The following is a 16,139-nucleotide window of genomic DNA, read 5'->3' as shown; positions in this document are numbered from 1 at the left end:
CTTATATTCTTCAAACCTAGAGATATGAGTTGTTATTATGAGTTGGGTGTACATTGATTGCGGGAAAACGCATTGGTAACTCGATGTTATAAAACGTGCCTTTGTGTATGATTCAACAAGTAGTAGAACAAGCCATATGAGTCGAAGTTTATCCATTCCTTTTACCTTTGGGATAAAAGCGATATCTATGGGCCCCTCGATGATTTAGTGATGACAAATGTAAGTGCTCGGCCGGGCCTGGACTGATTTGATTTGTTCAATTAGTCAGTCGTCGTAAATTGGAAATCGGGAAACAACAAATGGACAGAGAGAATGATTTATAATCCATGTCTCAGTCCATATGATATCTAGAATGGAGGAATAATATGATCCATTATCTAATGGACAAGTCATTGACAAAGGTCAGAGTTCGACAGCGGCTTTTGAGAGCTACGATTGCCTGTTGGTTCTTGAAGTCATACGCAATAATAGTTTTAGACTTATCCAAGTGGGAGACTGTTGGATTAGTGTCTAAGTCCATAACTATAATTGGTATGTACTTGACCCGACTCGGCATGGTCCATTTGGGTTGCATGGCATCAGAACATTTGGATAGACCGTTTGTGAGGAGAAGACATTTGTGACATATTAATATATTATAAGTTCTAATATATTAATATGAAATCATGTTATTTAATTAGTATTGATCAAGAATTAATTTGGACTTAATTTTGTGATAAAAAAGAGACTAATTAAATATATGGGGATTGATTGTGTAAATCATTCATTCTTATATATGTGGGCTTATGATCTATGATTCCTTATGTTGGGTTTAACCCATGTGGTGATCCATGGATACTCCATGGAGGTTAAAACCCATGGAGAATAAGGAATGGGTAAAGTCATGGGTTACATGGTGTAACCCTAATGTGCACACTATATAAGGACCCCTTTAGCTCAAGAAATTGGCACTAGTGATACTTATATGAGGGCTAGCCGATTTGAGCATGAGTGTCTTCTTCTCATGGTTATTCCATGTGTTGGTGATGTTGTGTAAACCATTTGAGGTGTCACACTTGGGGCACTAGGCTCTCAAGCTTCATGGAGTCAAGCTACATCAACAAGGTATGTATTTCTATCTAGTTTATTACCCAAGTATCAATGTTTTGTATGCTAGTTAGGGTAATACCTTGGAATATTCATATTTGCATGTATAATAGAGAAAACATAGATCCAATATATTTAGGGTTGCATGTACACTTAGGAGTGTTAGAATGCTCATAATCCAACACTTTGGGGGAACTCACTAAGCTTTGTGCTTACGGTTTCAGTTTATTGTTTCAGGTGCTTCAGAGGTTTTTGGCAAGGAGAAGGCGTGACCATACACATCCTTGGTTTTACAACTGATTGGATCTTGGGAGACTCTGATTTTAAATCATGTTTTCGAAACAATGGTTTTGTAAACACTTTTATTAGTAAATGGGTTGTTTTGAAAAGTTTAAATTTTACTGAAATTTTATGGATGTTACATTCCTAGTGTAGATCCAATAGCCAAGGCGTCATATCGGTTTGCTCCTTCAGAGATGAAGGAGATGTGGACTCATCTTTAGGAGTTATTAGAGCGGGGGTTCATCAGACCGAGTTCCTCACCTTGGGAAGCACCGGTACTCTTTGTACATAAGAATGACGGTTCCATCTGAATAAAGTGATTGTGAAGAATAAGTACCCACTCCTGAGGATTGATGACCTCTTTGATCGGTTGGAGGGGGCTAGTCACCTTTCGAAGATAGATTTGCGATCGAAGAATCATCAGGTGCAGGTCGGTGAGCGGGATGTTCCCAAAACCACTTTTAGGACCCGATATGGGCATTATGAGTTCCTGCTAATGCCTTTTGGTTTGACAAATGCACCTGCAGTATTTATGGATTTGATGAATCGGGTATGTTGACCATTCTTGGATAGATCAGTGATAGTTTTTATCAATGACATTTTGGTATACTCTCGGAGTGTCGAGGATCATCGGAGGCATTTGCAAGCGGTTTTAGGCTTCACAGGGAGAAACTTTATGCATAGTTCTCTAAATGTGAATTTTTTTTAGAGAGGTCCATTTTCTTGGACACATTGTTGGGGCAGATGGAATCAAGGTAGACCCAATCAGGATAGTAGCAGTCAAGGAGTGGCCAAGGCCGAAGACTTCTACCGATATTCCTAGTTTCTTGGGTTTGGAGGGTTATTATAGGAGATTTACCAAAGATTTCTCCAAGGTAGCAGGTTCACTGACTAAACTGACGAAGAACGTAGAGCCGTTTGTTTAGACGGATAAGCAGGAGGACACAATTTAGACTTTGAAGAAGCTTTTATGTGAGGCTCCTATTCTATATCTTCGCGAGGAGAATGAGGACTTTGTGATTTTCAGTGACGCGTCATATTCAGGATTGGGTTGTGTACTCATGCAGAGGGGGAAGGTGATTACTTATGCTTCCCGACAATTGAAAAGTGTTAAGCTAAACTACTCAAAACACGATTTGGAGTTGGTAGTCGTGGTATTTGCGCTCAAGTTATGGTGACATTACTTGTATGGGACGAAGTGCACGCTATACACGAATCATAAGAGCTTGCAACATATTCAGAATGAGAAGGAGCTAAATATGAGATGGCGGCGATGGGTGGAATTGTTAGCAGATTATGATTGTAAGATTAGTTATCACCCGGGAAAAGCAAATGTGGTAGCTGATGCTCTAAGTTGTAAGTAACTGATGGTGTCATATCACCTGAAGTCTGTGGCATTGGTTGTGATGTCTGGCATATCTGAGCAGTTACGGGCTGCTCAGTATGAGGGTTTGAAAGAAAGCAATGTGAAGGAGGAGGTAATGGTTAAACAAAAGGTGCGCTTGGTTGAGGATGATCGGGGGCTTATGACCTTTCATGGTCGATAATGGGTCCCACAAGTAGGTGGTGTTCATGACACTCTATTACATGATACACATATATCGAAGTACTCTATCCACCTAGGTACGATGAAGATATATCGAGACCTGAAAGCCCATTATTGGTGATCGGGTATGAAGCAGGTGATAGCGAAATACGTGGCAAAATGTGTGACTTGTACGTAGATCACCAGCAACCTTATGGTGAATTGCAACGGCCAGATATTCCCAAATGGAAGTAGGATAAGATTATGATGGATTTTGTTACAAAACTACCTAAGACTGCTCGGGGAATGACATGATTTGGGTAATAGTGGACCGGTTTACGAAAAGTGCCCACTTTCTGGCCACTAGGGAGAATGAGAAGTTAGAAAAGTTGGCCAAGATATACGTGGAGGAAATTGTCATACATCATGGGGTACCATTATCTATTATTTTTTATCGTGATAGTCATTTTGATTCGAGATTTTGGTAAAAGATTCAGGAGGAATTGGGTACTAGAGTGCATTTGACCACAACCTATCATCCTCAGACTGATGGGTAGAGCGAGAGAACCATACAGACTCTAGAGGATATGTTACGAGTTTGTGTTATTAAGTATGGTGGGATTTGGGATACTCACCTACCCTTGGTGGATTTTGCCTACAAGTTACCATTCCAGTATTGATATGGAACCATATGAGATGCTCTACGGGAGGAAATGTCGTACTCCCACATGTTGGTTGGAGTCGGGCGAGAAACATTTTGCAAGTTCAGAAATTGTGCAAATTACTAAGGATAAGGTGAGAATAGCTCGTGATCGTTTGCGGGTAGCTTAGGGGAGGCAAAAGAAGTACTCATACCAAAAGCACAGACCGGAGACTTTTGAGGTGGGCGAGAGAGTGATGTTGAAAGTCTCACCTTGGAAGGGGAATATTCGCTTCGGGAAACGACGTAAGTTAGGACCCCCGATATATTGCTCCACTTGTTATATTGGAGCATATTGGCGACCAAGCTTACAAATTAGAGTTACCACTAGAGCTGGAGGGGATTCACAACGTGTTTCATGTGTGTTACTTGCAGAAATGCCTAACAAAGGAGCCCAACATCTTACCATTAGACAAGCAACAGGTTGATGAGTCTAAATGACTAGTGGAAGAAGTCAAAACAATTATGGAGCGAGAAACCAATCAGCTACGGAAGAAGCGTGTAAAGCTTGTGAAAGTAATACATAGGAACAAGCATGGAGGTGACATGACTTGGGAGCTCGAGGATGATGTGAGGTCTCGTTACCCTCGCATGTTCGTTCCAGTTCCTGATTTGGGGACAAAATCCTCTTAAGGAAGGGAGAATTGTAATGGCACAAATTTTCCTACTTCACCTTTGAGGTTAGTTCCATTACATTCTCATGTTAAGTTACTTTTCCATTGATTAAAGTTAACTTAAGGGGGCTAAAGTGTAGAAAATGATTCGTCGATTATGTACATGGGTCATAAGGTCATTTTTACACAATTTGAGGGGGCTACATGAAAAATGGACACATATTTATACCACGCTAAACCCTAATATGAGATTAATCTCTTATTTGCAGCCAACAAACCCTCCTCTAAGACTCTATCCTCTTGACATAGTGATCTAGGGTTCTTGCCATTGGTGTTGTCTTGAAGTGAAGAAGAAAGGTGGAAACTTTGGTGAACTTAGTGGAATTGTGGTGGGACACATAGAGCTTCAACTTTGGCATCCTTTTGGTGGTTCATTTTTGGATTTCATGAAGGTAATACATCTATATAAAGTTTATTTTTGTTGTCCGACAAGTCACACACAAGGAGAAGCCATAATAATGCAAAATTCTTAGTTTTTGTGTGTTTGATTGTCCTACTCATGTCCCTATCATTCAGGTCACATAAAAAGGGTCTTTATGGGTTAAGAGCACCCTATTAGAGGCTTTGATCGAACCCAAATGTTTCAAAAGGATAGGATCAATCGATGAACAAGAATTTGTAACTATAAGTTTTCACGACGTGAGCAATGCCTTGTCACGTCATGAGAATGGGTCTTGATCGATTGAGTTCGCGACTGTTTTCTTAGTCACGACATGAGCAAATCTTTTGTCACATCATGCTGATGTGGACTTGACTGTTCAAACCCTAACGGCCATTTGAAGTCACGGCGTAAACACCTTAGTGCCACGATGTGAACAAGGAAATGATCGGTCCTGATTCGCGAATGAGGCTGAGCTCACGGCGTGACACCCCCTTGGTCACGACACGAGACTCGTCTGGATAGAACCAATTCCTTTTTATGAGTTGTTTGTGATTAGTTATTTAGGTATTCTTTTAGGGGCGTTAGAGTTCTTGTAATAACGTGGTTTTCCTTTGTCCATAGCTTCTCAAAAATTGGACTAGAGGTGAGTCATTTCTTGTGTGGTTTCAGCACTAGTTTGGAAGGATATCATACACTTATGATTGTGTTCTTGCTTCTTGATGTTATGTGAAGTTAGAAACTGAATGTCAAGGGTAAATGTAACCTGGACATGTAATGTTATTATTGATGCAATTAAACTTAGGAAATTTTTGTATGCTAGAATTCTTGAACTAATCAATTGGTGAAATATATGAGGGTTAGGTCCATGGTAGAAGTGAGGACTTTTGTGTGGTTTAATTGTGATGTTATGCATTCTACATTTTTTTTGTTTTGTTACCCTCGAATGAAACTAGGAAATGCATGCTAGATGTGGTGTGACTGAAAGGTCTATCCAATTATATGTCATGACATATTGTTATGTATACTTTGTGTTGATATGCCTTGGATGTGTGTTTGGTAGATGTAGTATACCATGGATTAATACTAATAATTCACTTGCATGATTAGATAATGATATTGGTGAGTTGTGTGTTTTGCCTATGTGAGAGAAAATTAATTAATTACCTAATTAATTAAATAAAAGGGGAAATACACATAATGGGGTTAAAGGGTAGTAACCTAACTTAGGTACGTGCCCTTAAGGGATATCGTGGTGGAAGGATATCAATGGAGGAAAAATTTCTTAAGCCAAGTCCACGTCGAATGGTTTTATAGTTGACCATTCCGAGGCATGGTTCTGGTGCACTTGATTTACGGGAACCGGAGTGATGTTGGCTAATCGGATATGCGGGATCAAACATCGTCTTTGGGTGGCGGGAAGCATTTTGAAGTACCCTTGAACCACCCTCGAACGACAACGAGTTGTCTTGCACGTGTATGGTCGGAGTAGAAAGGCGAAGAACCATGGATAGTGTTACGGGTAAGAGTCGCCCCCCATTTGGTGCAATAGGTCGCCAGGTCATGTTAGTAGAGAACGGGGTCTTTATTTGGGGAGTGTTAGCGATGAAATAGACCCTAGTTAGCGGGGTACATTAAAAGTAGTTATAGTGAAGCAAATAAATAAATAATTACTGCGATGAAAGAATGTTTGGATTAATGTATATACGTATATGTTAATATTTATCGATGCATGACGCATGGATTGAAGTGATTACATGACTTGACATGATGTATGTGTATGATTTGTTTCCATGCTTATGTTCTTGAGATTGACCCATTGTGCTGATGCTGACACTCGTTTCCAGCCTGTTGTTGTGGCTTTGCATTAGTACAGGTAGCTTTATTATCGATGGTCTGGTAAGGTTGGGTTGTTACAAGTAGTTATAGTCATTTTAATAATAGTGATGATATGTGACAACCCGATACTTTCTAGTCAACAAAAGTCAATTTCCGTTAAATAAAATTTCGAATTTTATTTGTCTCGTTAAGTTCTTGTGGGTTATAAAATAATTTAAAATATATAATGAAAGACCCACACTTTCGTATTTCTGAAAGACCCAACTTTCATACTTGACAATATAGTTACTCCAAAACATCCTACATGCATATTCATAAAAACAATATTTTATATTGATAAAGTGATTACAAACTACTGGATACAAACCGACTATTTCAAAGTGTTATATATTACATAACTTCCCAGGATTCTATAGTTTTATACATATGGGAGTGCAAAATACAATAGTTTCAAACTATTCGAAAATCTTCTACCAATACAATAGTTTCAAACTATTCAAAAATCTTCTATCCGTATATAACTATACTAGATGCTTATCTCCTGCAATTTGTTAAACATTGAGAGGGTAAGCGGTGACGCTTAGTGAGTTCAATAATAGATACAATATAACGTTATGCCATATATATACTTCAATATGGCAGAAGCAAAGAGGAACAAGGAACAACAAAGGCATATGTGAATCATGTGACAAACTTTCCATATCAATCATTGATTTGATTCAAAGATATACAATCAATGAGACATAACAATTTCCATACTTGATATACATCAATAAAGCTTTGGCCCAAATGGCACAGAAGACATACAACTTCGGATTAACATTTTGGTAGATGTTAGGCTTATAGCCCTGTCTAACCTTCTGCCAATACCATAGAATAAAAATCATTCTCTTACGGAGACATGTTCTACATGGCCAGAGGCTACATACCAGTACCAATATGAATCTAAGTCCTTTCACTAATCACATGGTCAAAGGTATTTCTTTTGCTATTAAAAATAGCGAATAAAAATAACACGGGAAAATAACCCGGAATAATAACACTGTAAAGCACATAGCACATATAACACATAACATACAATTGTTCCTATATATTAAACTCACCGTGAAATAACCGGGGGTTAAAATAGTAATTTAGGCAGCACTTCGTTACTATAATTAGCTTTCTTCGTTGAAAACCGGGAGTTTTCTTGAAAACCGGGCTCTGCGAAGGTTGGGCTTCAAAACCGAAAAGTTAAATTTTTCGGGGTCTCCGGGCACTTCGGGACGTGTTTCGGGTGCTAAAATTGATATCGGGGCTTCGGGGATGTCAAAAGAGTGAAAATATTGAAAAAGGGGTGAAAAAGGCAAATTTTGAATTTACTTTTAATATTATTATTTATATGCACGCGTAGGTAAAATTATGCTCTACAACTTTCGTTTAGACTTCGTCGGCTAATTTTGAATTTATTTTTAATATTATTATTTTTAACAGTCCGGGACAGGAAAATCCATTAAAAATTCATAACTTCTTCATCCGACATCCGTTTTCGTCATACTTTTTACCGTTGTACTACTATTCACGAGATCTTCAATTCTCGTTTAGGTTGTTTCGGCTAAAAATCACTCGATCTAAAATTCGAGTTTTTAGCTGTCTACTGCTAAGCTGAAACTTAGAAAAATCATAACTTCCTCATACGAAGTCAGATTTTGGCGTTCTTTTTATCGAACTTCTCGGTTTAACGAATACTACGAATTTCATTTAGATTACTAAGGCTAAAAAGTAGTTTATCAAAAACTCACTTTTTACGTCATTCGGCGCCGTGCCGGTTTTGTCGCGGATCTTGGATTGGTCATAACTTCTTCGTTATAACTCGGATTTCGATGAGGTTTTCGCCTAAATGTTTCTAATGAGATTATCTACAACTTTCAATAATAAAATTTTACTTATTCCAAATTTTTATATTTTCGTTAAATTTCACTATTTGATATTTGATTGGAATCTCATAAGACTTCCAATACTTTCTGAATGATTCTAAGCATAGTTTTACTTCATTTCTAGTAAAAACCATCTGTTAGAACTCAACATTCAAATTCACATAATATTTCGTAATATTATTCACTTTTATAATTTACAATACACGATAACTGAACGTGTATGTTACAAATACCTTCTCCTTTTGAGGATTTCGTCCCCGAAATTACATCGATTAAAATAAATGGGGATATTTCGCTCTTATCTCATTCTTATTTTCCCAAGTATAATTTGGGCCTCGATGGTGTTTCCACTTGACAAGCACCAAATCTACTTCTTTATTACGTAGATTAGTTGTTCTTTCATTCACGATCTCTTCAGGCTCTTCTATATATCTTAACTTATTATCCAATTTCACCTCGGATAATGGAACTGTCTCATCATAGATGCTCAAGCATTTGCGTAGATAGCTCACATGAAACACATCATGAATACCTGCCAAATCTTCCGTCAATTCCAAGCGGTATGCTTGTTTACCAACTCTCTGGATGATTTTGAAAGGACCAACAAATCTAGGGCTTAGTTCTCCTTTCTTCCCAAATCGCATAATGCCTTTCCACGGGGATACTTTTAGCATTACGAAATCACCCACCTGGAATTCTATGGGTCGTCTCCTCTTTTCTGTATAGGACTTCTGTCGATCCTGGGCCGCTTTCATTCTTTCTCGTACAATTTGAATCTTGTAATAGTATGGTGGCATTTTGATTGAAGCGTGGTAACTGTTATTATACGAAAATTCGACAAGAGGTAAGTATTTATCCCAGTTACCACCAAACTCCAAGACACATGCACGAAGCATATCTTCTACTGTTTGGATTGTTCTCTCCATCTGACCATCTGTCTGGGGATGATAAGTTGTGCTGAGAGCAACTCGAGATCCCAATTCACGTTGCATACTCGCCCAAAAGTGAGAAGTGAAGCGAGTATCACGATCAGAAATGATCTTTAGTGGCACACCACGTCTTGCAACAATTTCATCCAAGTATACTTGTGCGTATTTCTCCATTGGATCCGTTTCACGCATGGCAAGAAAATGAGCGCTTTTAGTCAGGCGGTCGACGATTACCCAAATGCTATCATGTTGTCTAGCAGTCTTTGGCAATTTGGTAATAAAATCCATGTACAGTTCTTCCCATTTCCATACAGGAACACTAAGACTTTCTGGGGTTCCGTAAGGCTTTTGGTGCTCTGTTTTGACTTGTAAGCATACTAAACATTCCTGTACATATCTTCCAATGTCTCTCTTTAATCCAAGCCACCAATAATCAGCTCTTACATCATAGTACATTTTACTTGTACCAGGATGTATTGACAGTTTAGATTTATGGGCTTCATCTAAAATCTTTTGTCTTAATCCACCAATCTTTGGAATCCATAGACGATTCTTGAATACCTTTAATCCTCGTGGATCATCAAGTAAAGCATCATTATAATGTATCATCCCTTCTTTCTTCACATTTTCTGGCTTTAGTACTGTAGTATGAGTAATAGCATAACACATACTATTACGATAAACCTTTCTGCTAAGTGCATCGGCAACTATGTTGGCTTTTCCAGGATGATATAGGATTTCACAGTCATAATCTTTGATCAGCTCCATGGCTCGTTGGTGTCTCATATTCAAAGTTTGCTGACTGAATATGTACTTGAGACTTTTGTGGTCGGTAAATAATTGACATTTTGTACCAAAAAGATAATGCCTCCAAAGTTTTAAGGCAAATACCACTGCAGCGAGTTCGAGATCATGAGTGGGATAATTCTTTTCATAATCTTTCAGTTGTCTTGAGGCATAGGCTATCACTTTACCACGTTGCATCAACACACAACCGAGTCCCAATCTTGAAGCATCGCTATATACGGAGAAATCATCATCACCTTATAGGAGTGATAAGATTGGAGCATGAGTCAAAAGATCTTTTAGAGTTGAGAAAGCTTTTTCTTGGGCTTCACCCCATTCGAACTTCACTTCCTTCCGTGTAAGACTCGTGAGAGGTACGGCTATACGAGAAAAGTCTTTAATGAATCTCCGGTAATATCCCGCGAGACCCAAGAAACTACGAATTTCGGAAGCATTACGGGACACTTCCCAATTTTGAATAGCTTCGATTTTGATAGGATCTACGGATACACCGTCACTAGAAATCACATGGCCGAGAAACTGAACTTGACGAAGCCAAAATTCACATTTCGAGAATTTAGCATATAGTTTATCCTTTCAAAGAAGTTCCAATACCTCACGAATATGAATGGCATGATCAGCTTCAGACTTGGAATAGATTAGAATATCGTCAATGAATACGATGACAGATTTATCGAGCATTGGGCGGCATACCCGATTCATCATATCCATGAATACAGCATGAGCATTTGTTAAACCAAACAGCATAACAAGGAATTGATAATGCCCATATCGAGTATGAAAAGCAGTCTTCGGTACATCCTGCTCGTGTACTTTCAACTGATGATAGCCAGATCTTAAATCAATCTTTGAGAAATAGCTAACACCCTGAAGTTGATCAAATAAATCATCAATGCGAGGTAGTGGGTACTTGTTCTTGATAGTCACCTTATTCAGCTCACGATAATCAATGCACATTCGCATCGATCCGTCCTTCTTCTTGACAAACAATACCGGAGCACCCCAGGGAGAGGTACTCGGTCGAATAAAGCCTTTGTCAAGTAATTCCTGCAGTTGGATCATCATTTCTTTCATCTCGGCTGGCGCAAGACGATAAGGAGTCTTTGCAATCAGAGCAGCACCAGGCACAAGATCAATTCAGAATTCTACTTGCCTGTCCGGAGGAAGTCCAGGCAAGTCATCGGGGAAAACATCAAGATATTCGTTAACAACAAGAACATCATTTACCGTTTTCTTCTCCTTTTTTGAGACATCAACTGTGTAGGCCAGATAGATAGAACATCCCTTCGGTATGAATTTACGAGCTTTGAGGAAAGAGATTATTTTTAAGATTCTTTGTTCACCGTAGACATAGATAGGATTCTCCCCTTCAATAGGAATGCGTACTATCTTTTCATAGCACAAGAGTTCTGCGTGGTTCTTTGACAACCAATCCATGCCGAGAATAATATCAAAGTTAGGCAAGGAGATAGGGATCAGGTTAGCAAGAAAATTATAACCTTCAATTTCTATAACACAATCCCTATAGACTTTATCAGCAAGTAATGATATACTTCCCGCAGTATCTACGTGAAATGGTTGTGCGAGTAGCCGAGTACATAGCAAGCAATTTGAAAGGAATGCGCAAATTCATAAGACACAAAAGAATCTGAGGCACCAGAATCAAATAAGATGTGAGCAGGTCTAGAGTTGACAAGAAATGTACCCGTCACAACATTCGGGTCCTCGCGTGCCTCCTCTGAGGTAATCTGGAATGCACGGCCCTTATCTTTTGGCACATCCTCCTTTTTAGTTGGAGTACCCTTTGATTGTTGAACAGGGGCTTGACTTCTCGCCGGTTGTTGAACAGAAGCTTGACTTCCTGTCATCTGACTAGTAAGAGTAGGGCAAAAACGCTTCTTGTGGCCAGTAATACCACATGCATAACAAGTAACATCCTTTCTTGGGCAAGCTGGCTTTATATGACCCTTTTCTCCACATCCATATCAGACAATGGATTCCTTGTCTATTTTGCATTGGCCCGGATGATTCCTTCCACAAACACGACATGAAGGCGATTGAATACAAAAAGATTGTGATCTACCGCGTCCACGAGAGGCATTTTGAGTTTGCATTTGATTACCAGGTTCAGTCCGAACGGATTGAGCTGGTAGAAAAGAAGGAACAGGAACAGTTCTTTCAGTACGTGGATGCTTCGGAACAGTAAAAGTGGCACCACGTATTTCTAAGTCATGCTCGCGTCTTCGAGCATCCTCAAAGGCTTTATCGAATGACAGAACTTCTCGATTGGCAACGAAATCGTGGATTTCGTGTCGTAGTCCCTCCATGAATAACTAAATCTTCTCGTCTTCAGTTGGAATATAATTTGTAGCAAACCTTGCTCTTTGATTAAACTAAGTTTCATACTCATTCACAGTTATTCCTCCCTGTTTAAGTTCAAGGAATTCCTTCTCCAATCTCCTCCTCATGTCTAGAGGACAATACTTCTCTAGCAAACGAGTTTTGAACATTTCCCAGGCTAAATTCTCCTAGTCAAACCCGTTGAGAGCTTCATATGTTGCTTCCCACCAGACCAAGGCTTCTCCGATGAGCATTGCGGAAGCATAATTAGCCTTGTCTTCATTATCCACATGAGAAATACGAAACACTTTCTCTGTGTTCTGGATCCAGGTAAGAACAACAATGGCATTAAGAACACCAGAAAACTCTGTAGCACCACTACTCTTGAAATCTTTGAACGAGGGACGCTTCACCTCCCCTTTTGAAGATTCTCCAGTGGCTTTCTCTTTTCCTTTATCACCATTCTTTTTGTGTTCTTCGAGAGTCTGTCGAATAACACCGGTAAGTTTACCCAAGAGTCGCTCCTCACGAGGAGATACTGGAGTATTCACTTCCTCAGGTTGAGGACCTCCACCAACCTCAGGGGTATGGCTACTAACCTGTTCAGCCATTGCTCTGCAATATGGAGTAACATTGTATTTTAGAATATATTAGGGTTTATCCTTACCTAATACTTTTACTTAAATATTTCCTATGGTTTGTATCCATATACTTACAATGAATCCGTTCATATATTGAACTTCCAATAGTTTAAGTCTAAATACCAATCCGTGGAATTTAGTTCACTTAAACCACTGCTCTGATACCATGATTGAAAGACCCACACTTTCGTATTTTTGAAAGACCCAACTTTCATACTTGACAATATAGTTACTCCAAAACATCCTACATGCATATTCGTAAAAACAATATTTTATATTGATAAAGTGATTACAAACTATTGGATACAAACCGACTATTTCAAAGTGTTATATATTACATAACTTCCCAGGATTCTATAGTTTTATACATATGGGAGTGCAAAATACAATAGTTTCAAACTATTCGAAAATCTTCTATCAATACAATAGTTTCAAACTATTCAAAAATCTTCTATCAGTATATAACTATACTGGATGCTTATCTCCTGCAATTTGTTAAACATTAAGAGGGTAAGCGGTGACGCTTAGTGAGTTCAATAATAGATACAATATAACGTTATGCCATATATATACTTCAATATGGCAGAAGCAAAGAGGAACAAGGAACAACAAAGGCATATGTGAATCATGTGACAAACTTTCTATATCAATCATTGATTTGATTCAAAGATATACAATCAATGAGACATAACAATTTCCATACTTGATATACATCAATAAAGCTTTGGCCCAAATGGCACAGAAGACATACAACTTCGGATTAACATTTTGGTAGATGTCAGGCTTATAGCCCTGTCTAACCTTCTGCCAATACCATAGAATAAAAATCATTCTCTTACGGAGACATGTTCTACATGGCCAGAGGCTACATACCAGTACCAATATGAATCTAAGTCCTTTCACTAATCACATGGTCAAAGGTATGTCTTTTGCTATTAAAAATAGTGAATAAAAATAACACGGGAAAATAACCCGGAATAATAACACTGTAAAGCACATAGCACATATAACACATAACATACAATTGTTCCTATATATTAAACTCACCATGAAATAACCGGGGGTTAAAATAGTAATTTGGGCAGCACTTCGTTACTATAATTAGCTTTCTTCGTTGAAAACCAGGAGTTTTCTTGAAAACCGGGCTCTGCGAAGGTTGGGCTTCAAAATCGAAAAGATAAATTTTTCGGGGTCTTCGGGCACTTCGGGACGTGTTTCGGGTGCTAAATTTGATACCGGGGCTTTGGGGGATGTCAAAATAGTGAAAATATTGAAAAAGGGGTGAAAAGGGCAAAATCTCCAAAACTACCCGGAAAGGCTCGTAAGCCTTGTATTTATAGGGGAGGTCCGAAGGTCGGCCGAGAGGAGTGAGTCAGCAGCGAGGGCACGAGGCAGCAAGAGGCGAAGGCACGTGGCTCGGACAGATGTCGTGCATTCGAGGTGCCAGCGCTTCGGACGCGTCATCGGTTTCGGACACCTGTGCGACACGCATCGCTCCTCGGACGTGCCACGACTCGGATGACGCATCTGCTTCGGATACGTGGCCAGCTCGGAGTGAGGGTGACGTGGCTGGTCCAGATGAAGCTTATCCATGCGAATATTCTCGAAAATTGTGCCCTAATCTTCTAAAATCCATAACTTTCGCATACGGGCTCCGTTTTTTACGTTCTTTATATGCACGCGTAGGTAAAATTATTCTCTACAACTTTTGTTTAGACTTCGTCGGCTAATTTTGATTTTATTTTTAATATTATTATTTTTAACAGACCGGGACAGGAAAATCCGTTAAAAATTCATAACTTCTTCATCCGACATCCGTTTTCGTCAGACTTTTTACCGTTGTACTACTATTCACGAGATCTTCAATTCTCATTTAGGTTGTGTCGGCTAAAAATCACTCGATCTAAAATTCGAGTTTTTAGCTGTCTACTCCTAAGCTGAAACTTAGAAAAAATCATAACTTCCTCATACGAAGTCAGATTTTGGCGTTCTTTTTATCGAACTTCTCGGTTTAACGAATACTACGAATTTCATTTAGATTACTAAGGCTAAAAAGTAGTTTATCAAAAACTCACTTTTTACGTCATTCGGCGCCGTGCCGGTTTTGTCGCGGATCTTCGATTGGTCATAACTTCTTCGTTATAACTCGGATTTCGATGAGGTTTTCGCCTAAATGTTTCTAATGAGATTATCTACAAATTTCAATAATAAAATTTTACTTTTTCAAAATTTTATATTTTCGTTAAATTTCACTATTTGACATTTGATTGGAATCTCATAAGACTTCCAATACTTTCTGAATGATTCTAAGCATAGTTTTACTTCATTTCTAGTAAAAACCATCTGTTAGAACTCAACATTCAAATTCACATAATATTTCGTAATATTATTCACTTTTATAACTTACAATACACGATAACTGAACGTGTATGTTACATATAAATAAAATTTATATAATTCGTCGGAACCAAAAACACTCGAAAGATCAAGTTTCCTTCGAAAATTCAGCAAAACTCGTCCAGCCAAGTGTTTACGGCCGTCAACCCTTGGGCCGCGAACCCGTTTACCGCCGAGAACCCATTCTCGGCCGCAAACCCAACCGGTATAAAGGTTTTTCCCGGAGAGATTCTTCATTTTTCATATTTTTCACCCAAAAACTCTCTCAAGTTGCTCCTAAAAACCTCCCAAGAACATTCATATCTTCAAGAACAAACCTTCAAATCTTCAAGTTTTTCCTCAAGAACACCGAGAACACCAAGAACAACCTTCATATCTTCAAGGGCTGCAAACCTAGTTCACAGCCGCAAACCAGTTCACAGCCGCAAACTCTGTTCACGGCCACAAACAGCCTTAAGCCGAGAACCTTGGCTGAAAACCCTCTTTTTCCACTTCAAACAAGTCTCGGTAACATTCCTAACCCAAAAACAAGTGTTTTCTAACACTTTAATTAATGGTTTCGCTAATTAAAATACAATTATGTGTTTAATTATCGTTAGGATACCGTTAATTCCGCGTACTCCA

The sequence above is a fragment of the Lactuca virosa genome, chromosome 5 (genome assembly GCF_052849685.1).
Source record: "Lactuca virosa cultivar CGN04683 chromosome 5, Lactuca_virosa_CGN04683_v6, whole genome shotgun sequence".
Taxonomy (NCBI): domain Eukaryota; kingdom Viridiplantae; phylum Streptophyta; class Magnoliopsida; order Asterales; family Asteraceae; genus Lactuca; species Lactuca virosa.
Note: the sequence above shows the minus strand (reverse complement) of the source record.